The following is a 9,135-nucleotide window of genomic DNA, read 5'->3' as shown; positions in this document are numbered from 1 at the left end:
GTGGTGTGTGTGTGTTGCTGGGAGGTTGTGTGTGTGTTGCTGGGAGGTTGTGTGTGTGTTGCTGGGAGGTGGGGTGTGTTGCTGGGAGGTGGTGTGTGTGTTGCTGGGAGGTGGTGTGTGTGTTGCTGGGAGGTTGTGTGTGTGTTGCTGGGAGGTTGTGTGTGTGTTGCTGGGAGGTGGGGTGTGTTGCTGGGAGGTGGTGTGTGTGTTGCTGGGAGGTGGTGTGTGTGTGTTGCTGGGAGGTGGTGTGTGTGTGTTGCTGGGAGGTGGTGTGTGTGTGTTGCTGGGAGGTGGTGTGTGTGTGTTGCTGGGAGGTGGTGTGTGTGTGTTGCTGGGAGGTGGTGTGTGTGTTGCTGGGAGGTGGTGTGTGTGTTGCTGGGAGGTTGTGTGTGTGTTGCTGGGAGGTGGTGTGTGTGTGTTGCTGGGAGGTTGTGTGTGTGTTACTGGGAGGTGGTGTGTGTGTGTTGCTGGGAGGTTGTGTGTGTGTTGCTGGGAGGTGGTGTGTGTGTGTTGCTGGGAGGTTGTGTGTGTGTTGCTGGGAGGTGGTGTGTGTGTGTTGCTGGGAGGTAGTGTGTGTGTTGCTGGGAGGTGGTGTGTGCGTTGCTGGGAGGTGGTGTGTGTGTGTTGCTGGGAGGTTGTGTGTGTGTTACTGGGAGGTGGTGTGTGTGTGTTGCTGGGAGGTTGTGTGTGTGTTGCTGGGAGGTGGTGTGTGTGTGTTGGTGGTTGGTGGTGTGTGTGTGTTGCTGGTTGGTGGTGTGTGTGTGTTGCTGGGAGGTAGTGTGTGTGTTGCTGGGAGGTGGTGTGTGTGTGTTGCTGGGAGGTGGTGTGTGTGTTGCTGGGAGGTAGTGTGTGTGTTGCTGGGAGGTGGTGTGTGTGTGTTGCTGGGAGGTAGTGTGTGTGTTGCTGGGAGGTGGTGTGTGTGTGTTGCTGGGAGGTGGTGTGTGTGTGATGCTGGGAGGTTGTGTGTGTGTTGCTGGGAGGTGGTGTGTGTGTTGCTGGGAGGTTGTGTGTGTGTTGCTGGGAGGTTGTGTGTGTGTTGCTGGGAGGTTGTGTGTGTGTTGCTGGGAGGTGGTGTGTGTGTTGCTGGGAGGTGGTGTGTGTGTTGCTGGGAGGTGGTGTGTGTGTGTTGCTGGGAGGTGGTGTGTGTGTGATGCTGGGAGGTTGTGTGTGTGTTGCTGGGAGGTGGTGTGTGTGTTGCTGGGAGGTGGTGTGTGTGTTGCTGGGAGGTGGTGTGTGTGTGTTGCTGGGAGGTGGTGTGTGTGTTGCTGGGAGGTGGTGTGTGTGTTGCTGGGAGGTGGTGTGTGTGTGATGCTGGGAGGTTGTGTGTGTGTTGCTGGGAGGTGGTGTGTGTGTGTTGCTGGGAGGTGGTGTGTGTGTGTTGCTGGGAGGTGGTGTGTGTGTTGCTGGGAGGTGGTGTGTGTGTTGTTGGGAGGTTGTGTGTGTGTTGCTGGGAGGTGGTGTGTGTGTTGCTGGGAGGTGGGGTGTGTTGCTGGGAGGTGGTGTGTGTGTTGCTGGGAGGTGGTGTGTGTGTGTTGCTGGGAGGTGGTGTGTGTGTGTTGCTGGGAGGTGGTGTGTGTGTTGCTGGGAGGTGGTGTGTGTGTTGCTGGGAGGTGGTGTGTGTGTTGCTGGGAGGTGGGGTGTGTGTTGCTGGGAGGTAGTGTGTGTTGCTGGGAGGTAGTGTGTGTGTTGCTGGGAGGTAGTGTGTGTTGCTGGGAGGTGGTGTGTGTGTGTGTTGCTGGGAGGTGTGTGTGTTGCTGGGAGGTGGTGTGTATTGCTGGGAGGTGGTCTGTGTGTGTTGCTGAGAGGTGTGGTGTGTGTTGCTGGGAAGTGGTGTGTGTGTGTTGCTGGGAGGTGGTGTGTGTTTTGCTGGGAGGTGGTGTGTGTTGCTGGGAGGTGTAGTGTGTGTGTTGCTGGGAGGTGGTGTGTGTGTGTGTTGCTGGGAGGTGGTGTGTGTGTGTGTTGCTGGGAGGTGCGGTGTGTGTGTGTTGCTGGGAGGTGGTGTGTGTGTTGCTGGGAGGTGTAGTGTGTGTGTTGCTGCGTGGTGGTGTGTGTGTGTTGCTGGGAGGTGGTGTGTGTGTTGCTGGGAGGTGTAGTGTGTGTGTTGCTGGGAGGTGGTGTGTGTGTTGCTAGGAGGTGTGGTGTGTGTGTTGCTGGGAGGTGGTGTGTGTGTTGCTGAGAGGTGGTGTGTGTGTTGCTGGGAGGTGGTGTGTGTGTTGCTGGGAGGTGGTGTGTGTGTGTGTGTTGCTGGGAGGTGGTGTGTGTGTGTGTGTGTTGCTGGGAGGTAGTGTGTGTGTGTTGCTAGGAGGTGGTGTGGTGTGTTGCTGGGAGGTGTGGTGTGTGTGTTGCTAGGAGGTGTGGTGTGTGTGTTGCTGGGAGGTGGTGTGTGTGTTGCTGGGAGGTGGTGTGTGTGTGTTGCTGGGAGGTGGTGTGTGTGTCTGTTGCTGGGAGGTGGTGTGTGTGTGTGTTGCTGGGAGGTGGTGTGTGTGTGTTGCTGGGAGGTAGTGTGTGTGTGTTGCTAGGAGGTGGTGTGGTGTGTTGCTGGGAGGTGTGGTGTGTGTGTTGCTAGGAGGTGTGGTGTGTGTGTTGCTGGGAGGTGATGTGTGTGTTGCTGGGAGGTGGATTTGTGTGTGTGTTGCTGGGAGGTGGTGTGTGTGTGTTGCTGGGAGGTGGTGTGTGTGTGTGTGTTGCTAGGAGGTGGTGTGTGTGTGTTGCTGGGAGGTGGTGTGTGTGTGTTGCTGGGAGGTGGTGTGTGTGTTGCGGGGAGGTGGTGTGTGTGTGTGTTGCTGAGAGGTGTAGTGTGTGTGTTCCTGCGTGGTGGTGTGTGTTGCTGGGAGATGGTGTATGTGTGTTCCTAGGAGGTGTGGTGTGTGTGTTGCTGGGAGGTGGTGTGTGTGTTGCTAAGAGGTGGTGTGTGTGTTGCTGGGAGGTGGTGTGTGAGTTGCTGGGAGGTGGTGTGTGTGTGTGTGTGTTGCTGGGAGGTAGTGTGTGTGTGTTGCTAGGAGGTGGTGTGGTGTGTTGCTGGGAGGTGTGGTGTGTGTGTTGCTAGGAGGTGTGGTGTGTGTGTTGCTGGGAGGTGGTGTGTGTGTTGCTGAGAGGTGGTGTGTGTGTTGCTGGGAGGTGGTGTGTGAGTTGCTGGGAGGTGGTGTGTGTGTGTGTGTGTTGCTGGGAGGTAGTGTGTGTGTGTTGCTAGGAGGTGGTGTGGTGTGTTGCTGGGAGGTGTGGTGTGTGTGTTGCTAGGAGGTGGTTTGGTGTGTTGCTGGGAGGTGGTGTGGTGTGTTGCTGGGAGGTGGTGTGTGTGTTGCTGGGAGGTGGTGTGGTGTGTTGCTGGGAGGTGGTGTGGTGTGTTGCTGGGAGGTGTGGTGTGTGTGTTGCTAGGAGGTGGTTTGGTGTGTTGCTAGGAGGTGGTGTGTGTGTTGCTGGGAGGTGGTGTGTGTGTGTGTGTGTTGCTGGAAGGTGTGGTGTGTGTGTTGCTGGGAGGTGGTGTGTGTGTGTGTGTGTTGCTGGAAGGTGTGGTGTGTGTGTTGCTGGGAGGCGGTGTGTGTGTGTGTTGCTGGGAGGTGGTGTGTGTTGTGTATGTCGCTTGTGTGCGTGTGTTTATTATCTTGTCCTTGTCACATTGCTTTATTATGTGTGCGTCATTGTTGTGTTTATGTTATCTCTGTATTTACCTGGTTATGTCTTTACATGGTTTTTTGTTTTTATTTTTTGTTGTTTCCTGTAGCTCTGTACTGATGCCTGTGTAGGTGGTTTATGAGGCCTGTCGTTGTTTCGTACTAGTCTGCATCTGTGTTTGGGTCGTTGGGATGGCCTTGTTTGGTGTTTACTGTCTGTATTTCTGTACTTACGTTTTTTATGGATGTGACTATTTTATGTTATTTATGTCGTGATATTTATTTGTAACGTACTGTTTTTTGTTTGTTTGTGTGTACTCACCTAGTTGTACTCACCTAGTTGTGCTTGCGGGGGTTGAGCTCTGGCTCTTTGGTCCCGCCTTTCATCCGTCAATCAACAGGTGCACAGGTTCCTGAGCGTATTGGGCTCTATCATATCTACACTTGAAACTGTGTATGGAGTCAGCCTCCACCACATTGCTTCCTAATGCATTCCATTTTCAACCACTCTCACACTAAAAAGGTTCTTTCTAATATCTCTGTGGCTCATTTGGGCACTCAGTTTCCACCTGTGTCCCCTAGTGCGTGTGCCCCTTGTGTTAAATAGCCTATCTTTATCAACCCTGTCGATTCCCTTGAGAATCTTGAATGTGGTGATCATGTCCCCCGTAACTCTTCTGTCTTCCAACGGAGTGAGGTTCAATTCCCGTAGTCTCTCCTCGTAGCTCATACCTCTCAGCTTGGGTACTAGTCTGGTGGCAAACCTTTGAACCTTTTCCAGTTTAGTCTTATGCTTGACTAGATATGGACTCCATGCTGGAGCCGCATACTCCAGGATTGGTCTGACATATGTGGTATATAATGTTCTGAAAGATTCCTTACACAAGTTTCTAAAGGCCGTTCTTATGTTAGCCAACCTGGCATATGCCGCTGATGTTATCCTCTTAATATGAGCTTCAGGGGACAGGTCTGGCGTGATATCAACCCCCAGGTCTTTCTCTCTCTCTGACTCTTGAAGTATTTCATCTCCCAAGTGATACCTTGTATCTGGTCTCCTGCTTCCTACCCCTATCTTCATTACATTACATTTGCTTGGGTTAAACTCTAACATCCAATTGTTCGACCACACACACACACACAATTGTGTGTGTGTGTGTGTGTGTGTGTGTGTGTGTGTGTGTGTGTGTGTGTTTAGTTTAGTGTGTGTGTGTGTGTGTGTGTGTGTGTGTGTGTGTGTGTGTGTGTGTGTGTGTGTGTGTGTGTGTGTGTGTGTGTGTTTAGTTTAGTGTGTGTGTGTGTGTGTGTGTGTGTGTGTGTGTGTGTGTGTGTGTGTGTGTGTGTGTGTGTGTGTGTGTGTGTGTGTGTGTGTGTGTGTGTGTGTGTGTGTGTGTGTGTGTGTGTGTGTGTGTGTGTGTGTGTGTGTGTGTGTGTGTGTGTGTGTGTACCCTCCAGTGCCCGTTTCGGGGTTTTCTCATTGTGCCATATTTTATGTGTTTTCTTTCTTGGTTTTTGTTGAGTATGTTTAGTTTGCGTCCGTGTTTCCGTACTTTGTTATGTTTGTCCTGTATGTATGTATGTTTGTTTTCTATTGTCTGGTTTGTATATTGTGTATTTCTTTTATAATTATAAAATTTTGTATATGTGTGAGTGTCTGGTTTATTCTGTGTGTGTTTGTTGTGTCTTTCCATGTCCGTAATGCGTCCGTTTGTTGTATGTCCGTTATTATGTTTAATTGTGTATTCGGACTAATGTCCCTGGAGTTTCTAGGGTCTTGTGCTGTAATGTTCTCTTTTATGCCTGTGTTTCTGCTCGTGTTTTGTTGTTATGTTCTTGTTCTTCTGTTCATGTCTTGTATATTGTGCTATACTTTGTATATTTCTTTTATAAAAATAAAAAAAATAAAAATATCTCATAACCTTGCAAAAATCCTCGATTTCTTTCGAGGTGACCTGGATACGTCCTCCCTGTACGACGTCGCGGGGTGCACAAGCGCCTTCCCGCGGCCGACTACGACACTAAGGCTGCTGTTGTTGTTGTTTTAAATATAGCTACTCAGAACGAAATGTCCATGTAGCACGGGCTATGGTGAGCCCGTAATTGAGTTCGGTTATTCGTGATAACCTTGGTACTCTGATATTTGGGTCAAAGTTTTAAATGGAGGTGGTATTTCCTCCTTTTTCTCTGTTTCTTTTTCGTTTCTGTTTTAGTGCACTGGTTTTAGTCTTGTTTTAATGACATTATCTTGGTGGCGGAAGTTGGCACTAAGGCGCTCCTGTCGCATTATATGCCCTCAGGTCACCACCTCATTGGTCAGTCTTGCTAGCATGTGCCCAATAATCTTTCTTCTCTCCATCCAGGGATTTTAGGGTCGCCGCTCCCCTATAACGGTCCCCAGACAATGACCTCTTAATCTTTGTAATAGCTGGCCGTTAATTAACGATTTTGATGTTCACTTAGAGTTCTTAATGTAACCTCCAGGCCAACTCCTCGTAACCGTTGGCGTTTGATCACCTAGCTACCACAAACCCAGGCCGCCCTACTTCTTTCAACCCGTTCTCGCAAATTTAATAAGTCAATATTGACTTATTAAATATGTGCATAGGTGACATACTTAACATAATAGTTTCCCTTGAAAAGCTTCATAGAAAACACCGACCTTACCTAACCTACTTAGTATGTTAAGATAAGCATCTTATTGCCTCGTAATTACAATTATTACCTAAACTATACCTATAATAGGTTAAGTAACAATTGCAATTACGAAGCTATAAGATGCTTATTTTAACATACTAAGTAGGTTAGGTAAGGTCGGTGTTTTCTATGAAGCTTTTCAGGGGAAACTATTATGTTTAGTATGTCATCTATGCACGCAACTAATAAGTCAATATTGACTTATTAAATTTGCGAGAACGGGTTGACTTCTTTGTTACACACAAACTCTGAGAGTTTGTGTGTAACTGAGAAGTACAAACCTACTTCAGTTTCTCACTGATTAATTAACTTATCTGACTGTGAAGACGGAACTAGCCAATTAGTAAAGAGTTCCAGAAAGGGACATCTGTATTTAATTGAAGGGGAGGGAAAGCCACCTGTCGGTCGAGGGGCTGCTCCACCTGGTGGTCGGGGGTGAACACCACCTGGTGGTCGGGGGTGAACACCACCCGCTGGTCGGGGGTGAGCACCACCTGGTGGTCGGGGGTGAACACCACCCGCTGGTCGGGGGTGAACACCACCCGCTGGTCGAGGGTGAACACCACCCGCTGGTCGAGGGTGAACACCACCTGGTGGTCGGGGGTGAGCACCACCTGGTGGTCGAGGGTGAACACCACCTGGTGGTCGGGGGTGAACACCACCTGGTGGTCGGGGGTGAGCACCACCTGGTGGTCGAGGGTGAACACCACCTGGTGGTCGGGGGTGAACACCACCCGCTGGTCGGGGGTGAACACCACCCGCTGGTCGGGGGTGAACACCACCCGCTGGTCGGGGGTGAGCACCACCCGGTGGTCGGGGGTGAGCACCACCCGCTGGTCGGGGGTGAGCACCACCCTCTGGTCGGGGGTGAGCACCACCCGCTGGTCGGGGGTGAGCACCACCCGCTGGTCGGGGGTGAGCACCACCCTCTGGTCGGGGGTGAACACCACCTGGTGGTCGGGGGTGAACACCACCCGCTGGTCGGGGGTGAACACCACCCGCTGGTCGGGGGTGAACACCACCCGCTGGTCGGGGGTGAGCACCACCTGGTGGTCGGGGGTGAACACCACCTGGTGGTCGGGGGTGAACACCACCCGCTGGTCGGGGGTGAGCACCACCTGGTGGTCGGGGGTGAACACCACCCGCTGGTCGGGGGTGAGCACCACCTGGTGGTCGGGGGTGAGCACCACCTGGTGGTCGGGGGTGAACACCACCCGCTGGTCGGGGGTGAACACCACCTGGTGGTCGGGGGTGAGCACCACCTGGTGGTCGGGGGTGAGCACCACCTGGTGGTCGGGGGTGAGCACCACCTGGTGGTCGGGGGTGAGAATTATTTCCCTAACCTGGTGGCAGAAAATTTGGATCTACAGTCGATGACTTCATGGACGGTGCTCGAGAAGATATTGAACCTGGAAAGAGCTTTTGGAAGGAAGACTTCTACTCAGGAAATTATGGTCGTACAGGGCCAGACCAGACGTAAACACTGTGGATACAAGCACATAAGTAGCAAGTGCAAGTTTCGTGCCTATATACGCAACTTTTGTAACACGGTGGGACACTTGCAGAGAGTGTGTAGGGAATATCTGAACAGGAACAGCAAGGCCTGGGAGAGGAGACGACCAGGGAATGCAGGAAGAAGAGGTAGTGGTACTGTGGTCAAGGCAGTAGAGGAAGGTAACCAGTCTGAAGAAGCTGCAGGTGAGGAAAACCGACTATATTCGGTGAAAGAAAAGGTATGTTCAGTGAAGTCACAAATGGTGAATTTTGTAATTAATGGGAAGTTAGTTCCCTTGGAACTGGACACTGGTGCTGCAGTGTCAACATTGTCTAGAGATTGGGCAGATACCTTGCAATTGAATGTAAAACCAGGTAAAAAATCATTAAGTGGTTATGATAATGTACCGATTAAAGTCTATGGCAAGGTTTCGGCAAAAGTAGGTTATAATGGAAAAGAAATTGTCCAGGATTTTTATGTAGTGGATTCACATAATCCTAGCCTATGTGGTAAGGATCTCATGGAATAAGTGGGAATTTTCTTGGCGGGCCTAGATGAATTGTCGATAGTTAAAACAATTAAAAGTGCCGAACAAATGTTAGATAAATATTCAGTGGAGGCAGATAAGCCAATTAATAGCATGGTGGCAAAAATTCACCTGAAAAGTGGGGCGTCACCTAAATTTTTCAAGGCAAGAACAGCGCCGTTTCATTACAAGCAATTGGTAGAATCAGCCCTGGAAAAGCATGTGGCAGAAGGCATCTTAGAGCCAATTACACATAGTGAGTGGGCAGCCCCAATTGTACCAGTGTTGAAGGCAGATCGGCAATCCTTGAGAATCTGTGCAGACTTCAAGGAACTGAACAACCGCGTACACTCTGAGAAGTACCCTTTACCTAAGATAGATGAGTTGTTGTCAGTGGTCTGCAAGGGAGCATTTTTTTCTAAGATTGACCTGAAAGATGCTTACTTGCAAATTCCTGTAGAGGAGGAGAGCCAGAAATTGTTAGTGATTAATACCCACAAGGTGTTATTTAAGTATAAAAGACTTCCTTTTGGACTCTCCTCGTCTCCAGCAATTTTTCAGAGATTCATGTCCCAGTTGTTAGTTAACATTGAAGGTGTGGCTAGTTTTTTAGATGACATTATTGTATGTGGAGAGAATGAGAAAGTGCATGATGCTAGATTAAAACAAGTTTTGAATCTTTTGCAAAAGCACAATGTGAAGAATAATAAGGGAAAAACAACGTTGAAGACCAAGGCCATTGAATATCTGGGGTACCATATTTCAAGTAATGGCTTTACTCCTTCTCACAAAAATGTAGCGGCTATAATAGA

Source organism: Procambarus clarkii, chromosome 63, assembly GCF_040958095.1.
Source record: "Procambarus clarkii isolate CNS0578487 chromosome 63, FALCON_Pclarkii_2.0, whole genome shotgun sequence".
In the NCBI taxonomy this organism is placed as follows: domain Eukaryota; kingdom Metazoa; phylum Arthropoda; class Malacostraca; order Decapoda; family Cambaridae; genus Procambarus; species Procambarus clarkii.
The sequence above is the reverse complement of the archived record's forward strand: the minus strand, read 5'-3'. Positions refer to the sequence as shown.